The following is a 17,654-nucleotide window of genomic DNA, read 5'->3' on the forward strand; positions in this document are numbered from 1 at the left end:
CTACTCCAAGTCACATATAGCACATGGGGGAGATCATTCGGGGTAGGACAGCATCGTTCAGCTGAAAAGAAGCTATAGAAAGAACAATTCAAGCACAACATATAGAAACTTAATAGAGCAGATATGTGACCGGGATCCACGCAAACTGATATGCCAAACATTGGCAGCAAATGTATCCCTTGTTAAAAGTGGGTATGGCATGGCAAGTGCGAGGCAACTTTGTTTGTGCATTTGGTGTCAGCTGCAGAGTGTGTTCGTCTGGTATGCAGGGGTTGTCCAATGTGAGTCTTCGCCCAAACCCCACCTTACATCAGTTGTGTGTCCTTTTGAGCTCGTGTTGGCCTGGGCGTCTGCCGTGAATGATTGCTACAATTGTAACTCATGTGAGTTTTCAGTAATTTAAGCATGCTCATTATTGAAATGTTTGTGTGGTCAGATAATGATATCTGTTTCCGTCCTAGTTATGGGCCCAGTCGAGGAGTCATCTTCACTAGTGGATTTTACAGATTCATTATCCATGTCCGACATGTGGGTTTGAGCACGTAATGTGGCTGCTGTCTGCAAGGCACTCCTCCTCTCTGATATATTATTTGTTCCAGAATAGATATAGATAAAGGTGGCCTGGGTCATGCCTGTCTGCCGCCTCTGTACCCGCCTGCGGCCTCCAGCAGCTCCGTGCGTTTTCTCAGTTTCAGTGGACCGTGATGCCGCTGTTGCATGTCCCGCAGTCTCCATCCAGTCCCATGCATCTTCTGGGGCATCAAAGAGATAGGTAACACCATTGTCTACTACTCTAAGGCACGCCGGGAAGAGCAGAGAATACCGTATGTTCATCTCTTGGAGGCCGTGTTTAATAACTAGGAAGGAGTGTCGATGTTTCTGTACAGCTAGCGTATATTCTGGGAACAGCATTAGCACTGCATTGTTCACTTTAATCTCCTTTAGCTGACGTTCTTCATGGAGGATGCTGTCTCGATCTCTGTAGTTGAAAAGACGAAAGAGGAACGGCCCGGGGTTGGCTCCCGGTGATGGTTTCCGCTTGCACGCTGAAAACTAGGGCGACAGCTCCATTAGAGGCATCAATTCTCATACCAAGGCCTTTGTGCATTCTACTGTGTCCCGCCCCTTCATGCCCTCCGGGAGTCCGATCACTCAAATGTTATTGCACCACGATCTTCCTTCAGCGTCCTCCACTCAGTCTTCTAGGGCAGTTACACGCCCCAGTGGTGCCTGCAGTAAAGTTGTGTTTTCTTGGGTGACTGGTTGCAGCTCCTGTAGTTGTAATTCAGTGTTGCACTGTTTATCCTCAAGCTTGTGCTGGTCTGCATGCAGTAGATTAAAATCAGTCATGATCCTGTCTATTTTGCTTTTGAGGGATGTTCTCATATTTTCTACGGCTGTGCCAATTTTCTCCACTGCTGACAGGACGCTGTCTAATTTGTAATTTAGTGCCATTTCTGTGTGCTTTGAAATGTCTGTGTGCCCCTCTGGTAGTTCCACTGTTTCCGGGGCTGAGCGTGCCAGGGTGGATGATGTGTTCAGCGCAAGCGTTTCATTGCTATTTGTTGGGCAGTGGTCATCTGCTGGTCTATGTGCTCCCTCTTAGATCATATCTGTAAGGAGTAGCATGGGTGGTTCTCCAGGTGCTCAGTGACCCGCTGCATTGTCTGGGTGAGTCACTGTCCTGGTGAAAGGTATTTTAAGCCCTTGAGTGGCATGTACGTCTGCAGGTTCCGCCAGGGTGCGTGTCCCCCATGTTATCGTTATCTTCCCATGCCTCTGTCGACCCTCAAGAGGAGGTTAATTCCCAGTTCCTCTCCAGTGCCTGTTTATGGTAGCGTGGCGTAAGTGAGGGCCGTGGGATGGTGCAAAGAGAGGGTTCTAGACGGAGATGGGGAGACAGGCTCGGTGAATTGCGCTAATAACAATACCTGACATCTTGTACCCCGCAGTATCAAGTCACTTGACCTCTCTCCCCACCCTCTTGGCCCACCCCCTTACTCTTATCAGGTCCAAGACTTAACCTCGTTGTGGTGGAAGATTTACCGGAGGTCCTCCTTTGGGCCTAGCTGGCTCCCTCCCAGTGGAGCGGTAAGCTGAAACTCTCCCCTGTATAGGCCGCAGAATTCATTTTTTTGTCCTCATAATGCCATAGCTACTGCAGATTCAAGCTATGTTGCATTGTTGTAATCGGGGGGTGTCCATCAGCCTACTGCATTTACAATGGTCTCAACGCACTTTTATTGGCTGGGAACTAACACCTAGCGCTTGGGACTAATCATCAGACTTTCACCCCGCTGGATCCGAGATGTCGCTCCATCATATATTCTCAGCCCATATTGTACCCGCTCTGGCTGGAGTACTTCCAGTATCCAACCTACAAGTCCAACGGACTGCTTTTGACCAACCCACTACCAAGGGAGTGCTTGGATGCAACCAGTGCATGCATATCTCCCTTCTGGCCAGCAATATTGGGTAGAACAGCAAACACTCCTGAGGCTTACTGAGGAGACACCTTGTTGTAATATCCACCCCTAACATAACCAACACAGAAGTTATCTTAATATTTGTTCCAATTATTTCTGATATAACACTACTCACGGTTTCCCAATACTGTTCAAGCCTTGGACAAGCCACAACAACATGTTCGTTGTTTGATTTAGAAGCCCACAACTTCTACATTTAGGGGTCAGGACCTTTAAAATCTGGCAATTTTCTGGGGTGTCCAATACAATCTGTTCAGGGTAAAAAAATGGTTTCTCTTTAAGTTGGCTGGTTTAACCGTAGAGTATAACATTTTTAAAGATATGTGCCACAGATAGGACATTTATTGCCCTGGTATCATCTCCTCCCATATCTTCTTGTCAGCCGCAGATTTCAGGCCTGATTCTGTCCCAGGTTAACTCGAGGCTCAAGGCAGGTCACTCATGCTCGGATGAGAGGGGAGAAAGGAGCCTCCCAGGTGCATTCAGGGCAACAGCAGTACCCACATTGCTGTGGGCAGCAGAGGGCCCACGTCCCAGTCAGCAACCGACAAGGCAGAGATTGCATGATGCCAGCTGGAGAGCAAGCCCCGGCCACGTCGTTGGGCACCCCCCTGGTATTGCACTACGTGCAGGACTGGGAGGCACAGCTCCCAAGCACAGCCACCAGTCATTGTTCTAGCACATTTCTTTCGGGGGATCCCAGACAGGCCAGCTGGATTCTTCAAGTTACGGGGAGGCAGTTGTCTCCCCTCCTACTCTGTACCTCGCGGTCTAGGCCTGACCTGACCCCCGGGTCTACGTGGCAACAGTCCTTCAGGTGGGGATGGATAGTCTGGGGGGGAGGAGGAAGGTGCTCACCACTAGTGCTCGGGACCAGAACTCCAATGCCCAGGTCCACGGAGGCTGCCCTCTTCGTCGCGTGCAGGCGTGGAGCTGATTTCATACATGTCTGCAAGTAGTCGGCATGCCAGCCCACACGTGTTGCGGGCCCCGCGCTCAGGTCTGGTCAAGCCACGGGCGCCTTCCGGGCAGTTCGTCTCACCTGGCGGGTTGATTCTGGGCGGGTACTGGTAATATGCCTGTGTATACAGGGGATGCGCCCTCTCTGTACGGTCCAGTGTTCAAGGCCTTTGTGTGATACGCAGCAGTAGGGTGCCGCCACCACCCAGCTGCTAGGGTCATGACAGCCGATGTGATCCCTCAAGACCGCAGCACCACAGTAGTCTTCATGCATGCAGACAGTCACTCCCACGTGTCCCACCTTCGATCTGCCGCTCCCACTGCATGCCGAGGTCAGGTCCACCTATTTTACCAGCCCGTCACACAGCAGCTGACAGGTCAGTGCAGGCCTCATCTGGTAGCTCGCCGACTCGCCCCATGCATTTGGGCACAGCACCTCACGCCAAGCAGCTGGGAGGGATCCCAGGGCATCGGGTGCCTCCTGACAGGTAGGATGGTGAAGTGAATTTGCAGCTATACAAGATTTATGCCGGATGAAGGGCCAGGGGTGCTAAGCCTCAGGGGAATGCGTCCGCCATCTTAGCCTGCTGGCCACAACCCCCCTTTGATGAGGAATTCTTAGTGCAATCGTTATAGGAGTTCTAGAGTGGGGCTCTGTGAGCTGGAGGTGTACACTATGCGTGCCTTCCTTATGAAGGATTACTTGTCCCTTGTTAGCTGACACTAGCGTAGCCATGTAGTCAATGTGAGCTTTAATTGGCATCCCAGAGCAGGTCTTTTCCCAATTCTCTGGCCTGCTGATTGGCACACTTGCCACATCCCTCAAGTTCTGCCTCAGTTATGTGGCCATGTCCCTTGCTACATCCTGTGTGCCAAGATTATGCATGCTTGTGGTATATATATATTGTATTATGTGCCAGTGAAGTGTTTGCACTGTATGGCTGTCAATGGACTCTTGCTTGAATCGCCACTGCAAGCATGCTCTACAAGGCGGAGGTTAAAGGTAGTCTGCCACACTTGAATTGTGTATTGCTAGCATTTCTGAGGCTTTTGTGTGCAAAGGACTCTGAAGTGTGGGAGGATGGATACAGCGCTCCCATTAGATGTGCAGAAATTATATTTTGTAATGCCCTGCCTTTTGTTCCTTCTTTGGGCACTCTCATTATATTAGACTCGAGGGTGTGGGTGTCTTCTCTGTAGTACAAGGTTAATCTGTCATTGCCTGTCCGTTTAGTACCCCCAGAGGAGGTGCTCCCAAAAGGCGTATGAGTGCCATATGTGAAAGTTTCTCTATTCCTTGTGCTTGTGTTGTAGATTTAGTCCAGTGAACACTGTTAATGTTACCTCCTGCTGCCTACTATCATACAGAGATATTGAGTGTCTGTTCTGGAAGAAGAGAAATATACAAAGTGAAGGAGCCACCTCGAACCAGACCAGACAGTACATGTGGAATACACAAACTATGTCTGAGGCAGTGGTAAACAGAAGGACTGAAACTGTGTTCAGTGTTCCAGGACTTCTGAATAGTGTAGGCAGCAACCCGGAGTGTTGGCGAATCAGGGAATTAGAGTTCCAGTATGGTGTCCTTGATAGTCGCCTTCCAGAAGAGAGGGACATCACAAGAGGCCTGTAGCTATATACTGGAGAAAGCTGTGAAGTTGTCTTGCTAGAGGAATATGCCTGGCTTTCTGAGAAAAGGGGGAGGGCTGAAGGTATCTCTGTAGGAGGAGCCAGTCCAGATGAAGAAGTCCAGTAGCGTCTGCCTGAAGAATGAATGCTAATTTGCACTGGTGATCTCCCTTTTGCTGCCCTCAATAGTCTTTGAGACATTTTTGAACATCCTCCCAGGTCCGAGGGCCATGGCATGTGGTGGCCGGCATGTATCAGCACTACATTGCATGAGTCAACACTAGTGGGACTGACGCGGGTCTTCATGTGTTCCTTCCTGGAGGTATGCTGCACAGAGAAGTGCAACCACACACCATGGCCACACCTGAAAAATGAATTGTGCTGTCATCCTACAATCTTCCATTAACACGTCTGAAGATCTATAGTGGCTCTTTTGCCCATGTTTGGGTGGGTTATTTTCGTTGGAGCTGCACTGTATTGTAAAGTGTGACTGCTCCTCTGTACAAATGCTGTACCTCCAGAAGGATTGCTGATACGTTGAGTAAAGTGGGGCTAGCTGCACAACTGGTCTATGGGAGAGACCAAGAAATCTGGATCCCATTGCACCATTCCAGGTAAAACCATCAGCATGACCTTACTGTTGCCTGAATGAGGATGCAGATATTGTCTTGACCCAAAGAAATCCAGTAAATTAGGACGTACGCACTGCAGACTGACCTATGGATCCCAGAAAGGGCAAGCTGTTTACTTCCCACACTGTGAGCCTGCACATGTGCAGTTTTCCTCACTTAATAGTTTAGCATTGCCTTTGATGGAGCAGGTAAAACAAGATGTTGTATACCTCCTCTAATTTGCATGAAATTAATTACGTAATCATTCTAAAATTAATTTACAGAACAGGTTTGAGGTGGAAGTGGTACTAATCAATATTTGCACCTTGATAAACATAAATACGTGTGGGACTAAGTTGCTAATTGCATGGCAAAATTAAATAATTAACAATGGTACACGAACTAACCTTAGATTGTGTTGAAATAGTAAAATGACATGGTTTATATTGCTTCGTGATTGTATTGTGGCTTAAAGTTATCGTCTGGTAAGTATTATCACTTTAAATGTTACTACAGCTAGGAAGATACTAATATATAGTGGGATTAGTGTGGGTTTGAACATTAGAACCTTCATTTCTTAATATAAATTGCTGTTCTGTCTATTTTCGCTTAGTTAACATTCGGGCCTACTAGGCCGCAGTGCTCAAGATGGCGTTCTCTGAAGTAGATGCCACCATGTGCGCGCGATGATTTCTGTGCATGCCCAGATGGCTCTGGATATTACGAGGTGAAATGAACTCCTGACATCGTGTTCCCTGCCAAGGTCGATGTGTTGGGGACTTGACCGCAAGCCAGTAGAAGAATGTATGAGAACCAAGGAAGAGACAAAGAATGAACCTGTCAATAGGACCCTTTTGCCTTGAAAAGATACATTTTTCTGGTTCCCACATGAGAATCGGAAGAACCATTACAAATTGTGAACTCCTGTGTCAAGTCACTATGCAGAACCAGTTTGCACTGGGAAGAGTGCAATGAACTATTGATAACCTCAACTGTCCAATCAGAACATTTGGTCTGCCCCTAAAGTTGCCATATTTTGTATGAAGTAAGGCAAGGAAAGGTATAATAACCCCTCATCAGTCATTACGGAAGCAGTTGGGATATAGTTTTTGCAGTTGCCGTAGTGGCCATTGCGCTTGCTGTTTGTTTTGGGCTAATCTTAGAAGGAGGGTTCTTGTTGGGTGGTTGTTGCTTTTTATTTTTCGACCTTTCTATTTTTTTCATTAATTTCTATGCTGCCAGTCTGGGTGTGGAATTGATCCATGCTGCGGACTGGTGTATGGACATTGCTGAATTTCTGAACTTTATATATTCAGAGATATTGTGCTATATCCTGTATTTTACCTGATGGTTTGATCCCTTGGTGAGGGTCAGACAGCCTGTTTGAGGGAGTCTTTACCTGAGAACGCGGATAATTCCTTATTCGATCTGAAGCTATTTGTCGCCTGTTCATTGGTAAACGATTTATTGCATTTTTCCTAAGTTATGTTTAATGACATTTCTAAATGCTTAATTACTCTTTAATAAATGTAAAATTCAAATTATGAGCTGTAGTAAATAAATGCAAGATTAAAGGGATTGATTAATGATTTAGATAAACAAAATTGAAATAAATAACAAGAAACAAGTTTTGTGGTTCTTAAATTAATCACTGAAGATATCAAATGTTTTCCTAGACTTTAATTGTGTTTTAGCTGGTTCTAATTCACCATCAACCAGTCCAAATAGTTGGTCCATCGACCAAACAGTGGAGAGCCTTGATGATAAAGTCAGGATTCCGAAAGTTGTATATAGAATGTGTATATAAAGTAGGCAGAAAACTAATCCTGATAGATAATAAGGTACCCACATGTACAGCAGCCCCTTCTCCTGTGTACAGATTTGAGTGAGTTTTGTGTGGATGTGAAGTGTGTTGGTGTTATGGGCCCCACCAATGAATGCATGAATGAACCTTTGTGAATAAGAATCTGTGACATAAGGAGAATATGTCAATTTTGTCCTTCGTCGTGGATCAGTATTTCATGGTAGCAGAGGTGATGATTTCTATTGTATTGGTTTGGTGATTATTGATTTATGTTTAGAACTTTATGTTGAGTATTGTTTATGTTAAGTGTAGTTGGAAATTTGAAGCTTCCGAGAAGTAGGAAGTGGATTTATGTGGCAAGAGAAGTCACATGGAATTGAACATTGTCTGGTTTCTAGAATTGTGATAACACGGAATTGTGTTATGTTAGGGAAATCTCCGTATGAATGTATGTGAGTGGATTAGCAATAGGTTTTCTTGTGAAACTCTGGCCTTAATTCTCAAGAGCATTGTAGTCTCCACATGTGTTTTATCCCCAGAGAAACGGTTTTGCCTTTTGCTTGTTAGAAGGGTAAGGTAGAGGGAAGTGCTACTTTATTGGCGAACCGAAAATAATTCTGTGGTAGGGTAGAGGTAAGCGCTGCCTACTGGAAAGACAGAATTCTTGTGTAAATGAACAAAGCTATCTCTTTTGTTTAGCGAAACAGGCAATGGAGATGTATTTATTTTGTTACTAATAGATTTTGATTAAAGGTAACTAAAGAAAAGTTTGCCGATAAATTTTGTTAAAGCAAGGGTCAGCAAGAGCAGGAGTAGTGGGAAAGGCTGATGACAGAAAGACGGCGCTGAGATTGGTCAGCTGCGGAAAGACGAAGCTTTCACTGATTGCTGTGTTAGTGTGAGACGCGGTAGGATTGGAGAGTTACAAGGGTGACAAACGCTCTGGATTGGTGCGTTAGTGTGAGTCGCGCTAGGATTGGTTAGAAAACTGAGAAGCAGGGAAAAGGTGAACTTTGGAGCCTAATTGATTAAGAGTTTTGGAAAATAAAATTAAGATGTATTACGTTCCACCTGAAAAGGAGAAAAAGTCATGGTTTGGAAAAATCTAAAACCTATTCAAGAAAGATAAGCCAGTCAAAGATTACTTTATTTCGACCACAAGTCATAAAAGTAGACACAGCATGGTAAAAGAGCACATTTTAAAAACAGATATCAAGCAGACAATATGGTATGATTCAATGTAAAAATAAGAATAAGTTACAGAGATAGGAATACCAATCAGTACAATCGATGGGAACAAGAAGGCCAAGCAAGAAATCAGGTGAATCAATTTGGTAATCATAAATAACTACCATACTAAAGTGCATAAAAGTTAATCCAGTTCACAACAGTGGCCATCACATCAAGAATTTGGTCCTTTTCAGCCATAAGGCATGCCAGTATCTAGATAAACCAAAAACCACAAGTATGCTTGTGTTCGTGCTTAGCAATCTAAGCACCTCCATATTTTAGCCGGAGCCAACAATTTTACAAAGTGGAAAAATCCACTTGGCCCTCAGCAATTTATATATCGGGCAGAAAAATAGGAGATGAATAATAGATTCAGCACTAGCATTACAAGCAGGACATTGATCGTTATTCTCAGAGTCTCACCTCCAGTTTTTGCAAAACGTTTTAAGCGGGAGTGTTTTATAGCGGAACTGAAAAAACAACTTCCGAGCCAAGGGAGGGACAATTTCATCCAATGAGTTTTCAAAGGGTGGTACACATTTAAAATTTAAAAAATTAGTGGTCAAGCTACCCTTGGCGTCAAGTGCAATTTGTAGGGATGTTGCTTCCCAATACCGTTCCTTCAGCACAGCTCTCGAGATGGTAACCATACTTCCTGGGTCAAACCAGTACCCCATCATTCCAAGCCTCTCTAGGAAAGCCCTTGTAATGACAAAATTAGATCTCCCCTGGACCAAGGAAAGTACCGTCACTTTCCCAGGGAGAGAATATCAGTTCCAAACTTATAGAATATAACATATGCACAGCCCTTCCTAAGGTGGGCAAACTTTCAACACTCCCCCAAAGGCAAGGCAAGAAAACAATATACAAACTTACTTTGCGCATCACTTGCCAGGAGTAAAACAACTTCCTATAACACAATTACCTGCTAGAATGGAATTCACCCATCCTTCAACAATAGAATACTTGGCCAAGAAGAGTCCACACCTTCTGCTACAAGGAAAAGACGAATTGGTATATCTGGGATGTATTTATTAGTAAATAGCACCACACAGTAAGCCAAATTCACCTATCATAGCAGACTCTAACATATCAATAGTATGATTGAAACACAATCAAGGCAAATATATATGTATGGATATAGGAATCAGAAAATAAGAAGGAAAGGAGAGAATCAGTAAAGAATCAAGAGACAGTTAGTAGCAGAGACACCTCACCTAATGCGCCATCATTTCACCCCACTTTGCTCAAGGGGAGTCCATTGCTTGAACCGGGTGAAGCTCAGAGGTGACACCAGCCTCTACTCTTCCGTGACAGCACGTCTGCTCCACGGATGACCTTCCACCAGGCCAGTGTAGGCTCCCCTTTTTAATACACATTCAAACACACCGAAGCTTCTAGCAAGTCCCGCTCCCTAGTTCTCATGAGAGCCCGTACCAGCCTGTACCAAGGTCACAGCAATGGTTGATCAGGCCCTTGCTATGACTACAAGACAGACCATGTACATTCCTCTGATAAGAACCAGTTCTCTCTAGTCAGTAAAGTTTGAAAAACAGGAGGCAGAGCAAAACATGCACAAAGGCCCAAAGCAAGATGGAATCAGAAAAGCAAGGATGACATGAAACCATGTCAAAGGAGCACCTATAATTCTCATCCACACAACTTACAAGCACCACTGTGCACACAGAAAAGTTTGAAGCAAGGTAAAGTCAGAAGGCAGAATGACATTAGACCACGTCAAAGCCAATAGGTCAAAGTCATAATTCACCTAACCCAAATAACATTATACACGTAATCCCTCAGTATACAACATTGAGCACATGTGTGCACCACCACCCACAAGACTGCACCTCAACATCCCATACCTTCTATTCTTGGAAAGACTATTCCACTAAAAGACAGAAGAAAAGCAGGCATATGCAAACCCATCCTACATTAAGCCTAAGGTAACATAACACACTTAAGTCAATACAAAATGGTGGTGGTTGAGTGTCATCATAGGGTGTCAGAACACACAAGTGGCTCATTCACTATAGCCCTCAGAGCTCTAAACCAGGGGACAGATTTAATAATAGGAAATTTCATAAGCTCACAAAGTAGCTCTCGGTATGGGCGCAATTCCTCCACAGTCCACAGTCTGTGCCAAAACATCAAGTGCTTATAACTAATTTTATGGGCCAGCTGTCTGTGTGCCAAGTCAAAATAAAGGGGGACTAGAGGCGTGCTTACTGGAAGATTAGTCAAAGATCTAAGAAAACGATTTTCAACAAATGACAAGTGAGCAGTTGTACCAGAGCCCCAAAGTTATGCTCCATAAAGTGAACCCCCCAAGATTTTCATATTATAAATTTCCAATGCTGGCGCTAACTGCCTTGTAAAAGTATTTCTGTGTATATTTGCCAGATTTGCGGTTTGAAGGATAAGTTGCAACATTACCTTATCAATGTGTTGATCCCACCTCAATGTGGGAGTTAAACGAATGCGCAGATAATCAAAACAAAAAATTCCACACGCTCTAGCTTGCTACTGCCAGCGAGGACCTGTCTTTTGTTTCGTTTGTCCTTACCCTTCCTAAAAATCATGTATTTTGTTTTAGTTTCATTTAACACCAGGCCTCGTTCCTCGCAAAACAGAATAAAATCATTTAAAAGCTGCTGGAGACCTTGGGGAGATTTTGCAATTAAAAGAGTGTCGTCAGTGAAGAGGAGGGCTGGAACTCTTCGGCTGTCCACCTTCGGAGCGTCGCACCCGTCCCTATCTAGCCACTTTATAACGTCATTAATAAAAAGAATAAAAAGAGTAGGGGCAAGGGCACATCCCTGTCTCACACCACAGTCCACAGGGAAAGTGTCCGTAACTTGGTTGTTCTCGCCCCATCTGACCTGTGCTGTATTAGATGTGTGGAGCCCAATTAAAATGTCTAAAAGATTTAGTGGCATGCCTAATTCTTTGAGAACCCTGCATAGTTTGGCCCGGGGAACTAGATCAAAGGCAGAAAAGCAGATTGTAACTAGAGATGGACAGATACTTCCTCCACCAAAAGCGCCTGCATCCTTTATGATGATGAAATATGGTTATCATACATGCATTTGGGTGGAAAATTGGGAAAATATACCAAAGATGATGGAGTACTAGCATTTCCGGAGAATGGTTCATTTAGTCTAGCTGTACTACGAAATTTAAGAGAAAGAATGATGAGATTGGAACCAAAACCCAGACCTACCCAATTTGAGGCTTTGACTGAATGGGAAGAAGAGATGTATGTACGAGAAAGGGATTGGAGTGGAAGAAGGTATAATTATATGTTTGGTAGACATTAAGGTCAAGAAAGCCATGATGACAGAATATGAAGATGGCGTAATGCGAGCATGTCTGATGACATGTTTCCTCTGAGAAGTGTTGGAGATACGGGTGGTAGAAAATGTATGGAAAAAAGAAATAATACGGAGTCAGAAGGTTACAGATATTGAGTGAGTGGATCTGAGGATGAAGTGCTGGAGGACACTTTCTATAAAAAAAACACCTCCATATCAACAAGATTCTGCGAGGGTGACACCAAGTGCACCACCAAAGGAAACTGTAACAAATAAAAGTTTTAAACAGATGCCGAATAATTTTGGGAAAAATAATCCATTTAATAATTCAGAAATGTCACAGACGGTAAGATCTGATCAAGAAATGTCTGTTGAATTAGCTAGAACAACACAGGAATTAACTGAAAAGATTAGAGAATTAACAAAGAATATGGAAGCAGTGACTGTGCCTGTAATTATAGGACCAGTGATACCAGTTTTTGATAAACAAAAAGATAATGAGCATTGTTTAACAGTCCCGTATAATTGCGTTATGCAAAAGGAGAAAGAAAGGAGTAGTTCAGGAGAAAATGAATGGAAGGTTACTGCAGGAATATCAGGATTAAGTACACCAAAAAATGTGACTGTAAACCAGAGTAGGGGTGGGTGGAATTTGCGTAATTGCGTTACGCAAATCTCCGCGAAACGGTAAAAAATCTCCGCGAACATGCAGAAATTCCGCGAACAAGCGGAATTGCTTGTTCGCGATGCTTTTTTCCTGTTTACAGTTGCTGTTTGCGTGCTCGGGGAGAAATATCTCACGAACACGCATTTTGAGACCGCGAACAAGAAAAAATTTCGCGAAGTCGCGGAAAGCAGAATTTTGGTCAATTTCGCGTTCTCCGCGGAACGCGAAATTACCGAAATTCCGCAAATTCCGCAAGCGGAACGGAATTTACCGCCCAGGCCTAAACCAGAGTCCAGCAAGTAAGACACCTATGGCAACAGAATGAGCCACAGAAACCCCAGAGAAGATGGTAGATAGATTGAGAATAGCGACAACCCCTGTAGGACCAACATCTGAAGAATTAAGTGATTGGTTAAGGAGTTTACAGAAAAAGGATCCAGAACCACAATCTTTAGATGTGGCGAAATTAAAAATAACTTTAGAAGAATTAATTGTAGGAACCAATCTAACTGAAAAATTAAAAGCATACCAAGATGAGGAATTAATGTTTTTATGTAAAAGCATTACTTGGAGAGCAAGGACTTTGCATGAAAAGTTAAAAGAGACAGCAAGTGAAATGGGAATAGATTTTGAAAAAATAAGGGCATTGCAGAAGCCATACAGAGTAGATTTTACTGAAAAGGACATTGAAAACTTGAATACTACAGGAAGATTAACCCAAATTCAAGAATTAATTGCATTATTAAGAAAATGGGGTGATGTGGACCGATGGAAAAGTAGATGGTTTAGAAGGAGAGAGGAAACTACAGACAAGGCCTCTCTAGCTTTCCCAATGAGAGAGAAAGAGCCAGTCGTAACAGAATGTCCCATGAGAGGAATTCCTGGAGGAGGATGTGTGCATGTTCCATGGACTAGACATATATTTTGTCATTTACAAACGATTTCCCGAGGTTGAGAGAAAAACCAGTTGAATGGTATAGACAGGTAGATAGGTTTGTCATACTTCCAAAAGTATTGTGGATAGATCTGAATTGTCTTTTTGACATAATTGTGCCTGCATATTTATGGACAGAATGTAAGATCACTATAGGTTGGCCAACCCAAGAGTATCCTAGGGATCCTAAGACAGGAGCCCCAGATCCAGAAGTAATGAAAAAATATGAACAGGTAATTACGTTTCTGAAAAATAAAGTACCTCCGAAAGAAACTGATTGGATAAAAATTGACAGAACTCACCAGGAGGTTAAAGAATCAGTGCATGCTTATTACAAGAGGTTACTGTTGGCTTTTAAGCAATACAGTTGAAATGAGAAACTAAGTGAAAAAGATTTGAGTCATTTTGTTTACAGATTTGTCTATGGTTTAAGGCCTGAAGTTAGTGAAATGATTAAACAACATACGGTAGACTGGCAAAATAAAAAAATAGACAAAGTGTTGCGTCATGCAAAATATGAAATTTAAGCCAAATAACGCAAGTTGAAGGAAAAGGCAATGTGTGCACAGGTTAAAGTAGCGGAGGGACAAGAAGCTCAGTTAATTGAACAAACCAGTGGAATAGGACAAGCAAGACCAAAACCTAATATTGGAAAGGGAAAAGGGCCGATTAGCATAGATAAAGCTAAAAAGAAGTGGCCATGTCATAATTGCGGAAAGTTAGGACATTGAAAATCCGAGTGTAAATTGCCACTGAAAGCTAATGGTGATAATTCATCATTAAATCCACAGTTGCAGAATGAGGTGAGTTGCCAACCGCCGCAACAGCAGCAGGTTGTTACCCAACAGTGTCAGGTGCCAAAGCCACCTTTTCCACAGAACCTAAACCCTCAAAGATACAGAAATGAGACGGGATTCTACAACGAAGAACAGGTAACAAAGCTACTGCGCGCTGGTACCATTTCACAGTATTGGCTGCAACGAAATGAAAGTGAGTCAGAGGAGAGCTATTGACGGTGCCTAGGAGAGGAAGAGGAGTGCGTACTTGGCGCAACCCTAGAAGTAGACCAGACTGAACCCTTTGTGAATAGAAAGGTGAATGAAGTAAATGTTACTTTCCTAGTGGAAACTGGTGCTACTCGTTCAACTGTTAGATCAGCTGAAGTAAAAAATCTTCCTCTCTCTGGTGAGACAATCCAAGTGGTTGGAGTTTTTAACAAACAGATAAAAGCCCATCTTACCGATCCTGTCAAGGTTAGAATAGGGAAATTTGCTGATATGCATCGCTTTGTAGAATGTGACACTAGTCCTATAAATCTGTTAGGTAGGGACTTACTTTGCAAAATGAACTGCACCATCTTTTGTACACCTGATGGTATAGCTTTTGAAACTCCAGACGATGATGTTCTTTATAGATTGACAATGGCTAACCTAGAACCAGAAATTACTGATGCATTTGTTGTATTTGATCCAGAGGGAATACCCCAGGAATTAAAAGAAACAGTGAAAACAGAAGTGTGGGATTTCACAGGAGAAGATGTCGTATTATGGAAAAGGGTAGATCCTGTGAAAATAACTGTAAAAGAAGGAGTAAATTACCTGAATACTCCTCAGTACAAGTTGACACCAGAAATAGTTACAGGAGTAATGCCTGTAATAGACAGAATGATTGAACAAGGAATTCTAAGAGAGATAATAAGCAGTCCATGTAATTCACCAATCATAGGTTTGAAAAAGCCAAATGGGACATTTAGAACAGTGCAGGATTTGAGAAAGGTGAATAAAATTGTTGTTCCTTGCTGTCCCATAGTGCCAAACCCTTCAGTAATTCTATAGCAGATGCCCTATGATGCAGAATGGTACACAGGCATTGATTTGTGTCATGCTTTCTTTTCTATTCCATTGCACCCTGATAGCCAACAAATGTTTGCGCTCCGGTTTGGCGAGCGTATTTTGGCATGGTGCCGTATGCCTCAAAGGTATACAGAAAGTCCTTCAATATTTAATCAGATCTTAAAGAAATCACTGGAAGATTTAAAGATGCCAGAAATTTCAGTGCTAGTCCAATATATCGATGATCTATTAGTGGCATCGAAGACGCGAGAAGCTTGTGTTGTTGACACAATTGCACTGTTGAATCATTTGGCAGATGGAGGACTTAAAGTATCACCATCAAAATTGCAGTTTTGTCAGAAAGAAGTACAATACTTAGGTCATAAGATTGAAAAAGGCCTGAGAAAAGTAACATTGGATAGGATTAAAATAATTAAAGGAATGAGAGCCCCAATGACACAGAGAGAAGTCAGAATGTTTCTTGGAATGGTGGGATACTGTCACCAGTGGATTAGTAATTTTTCTTTGATTGCAAAACCATTGGTACGTTTGACGAAGAGTGATGCGAGAGATCCAATTGAGCTGAATAAAGAAAAGATGAAATCTTTTAAACAGTTGAGAGACAGCTTGTGTGAAGTAACGGCTCTTGGAATGCCTGATTATGAAAAATAATTTGAGCTTTATTGCAGTGAAAGAGATGGCTGTGCTCTTTCCGTGTTAGTGCAGAGACATGGAAGATTGAGGCGACCAATTGCCTATTTTTCAGCTGTAGTAGATCCAGTAGCTGTAGCATTGCCTGGATGTTTGAAAGCAGTAGCTGCTACATGTAAGATCTTGGAACAAAGTGAAGGAATTGTAAAGGGATATCCTGTGAGAGTGTTTGTTCCACATGATGTGGCAATCCTTTTGACAAGAAGTAAAACACATTTCATGACGCATAGTCGTCTCACTAAATATAAAACGGTGATTTTGGGTGCTACAAATGTGAATCTTGAAAGATGCACTAATGTGAACCCATCGACATTACTGCCTGATGCTGTGAATGAGGAAGTAAAAAATGATGTTGATCATGATTGTCTGGAAGTGCTTGATTTTTGCACCAAACCGCGTCCTGATATAAAGGACGTGCCTCTAAAAGAGTCTGACTATGTGATGTTTGTAGATGGGTCATGTCTAAGAACCGAAGAAGGAATTTTGAGTGCTGCATATGCTGTGTGCACTGTAGCAACCGTTTTGGAAGCATCTTGTTTGAAAGGAGTGCGATCTGCTCAAATGCCGAGTTGTTTGCATTGATTAGAGCATGCATCTGGTGTGATGATCTGTGTTGTGGAGCCAAATTGTCGAATAGGATTATCTTTGGCAGGAGGGTGGACTGGATAGAGAGGCGTCAAAAATTTGTTCAGGGGGACTGTGTTATTGTAAATTTTGATAGGGCCGACCTGGCTAATAGACTATTTTGGGATGGCTCAAGCATACCAGGAAATGTTTATCTGAGACCAGTTCCTCTGGGCTTTTCCTACCCCCCTCCAATAAAAATGTATGGGGATGAACGTGTAGTACCAAGAAGGCGGGGTTGATATCAGCACCGGGAGGGCCGCGTATTGTTTCGCAGGATCAAATTTATCCCTCAAGAATTAATATAGTGGCCCCAGTGCATCCGGCCCTTCCAAAGCCTAGCCGTACTGAAGGTACTGTGCTAGTATTGAGCAATCGTTATGCCCCCTTAGTGGGCATACACGAGATTGAGGAAATTGACTGACTAGAGGATAGGGGGCTTGCCCCTATGGTAGGGACCTCTGATTTCGACCCTGTTCCTGATGAGGCCGGGGTCTGTAAAATCCTCAGTTGGAACGTGGCGGGCGTCAGAGCTAGAAGAGTAGATGACAGTCGGAATCCAGGAGAAGGCGCTGGAATGGATCGTCTCCTTTCTCGACGGAAGAACACAAAGAGTCCGCCTACCACCGTACAAGTCAGAGGCCACCAAAGTCATCTGCGGCGTCCCACAAGGATCCTCACTGAGCCCGACTCTCTTCAACGTCTACATGAGCCCCCTCGCGGCCATCGCACGCCAACACAACCTCAACATAATCTCCTACGCCGACGACACCCAGCTGATCCTCTCCCTGACCAACGACCCCGCCACCGCCAGAGCCAACCTGCACGAGGGGATGAGAGAGGTAGCCGAGT

This window comes from Triturus cristatus, chromosome 12, assembly GCF_964204655.1.
Source record: "Triturus cristatus chromosome 12, aTriCri1.1, whole genome shotgun sequence".
Classification (NCBI taxonomy): domain Eukaryota; kingdom Metazoa; phylum Chordata; class Amphibia; order Caudata; family Salamandridae; genus Triturus; species Triturus cristatus.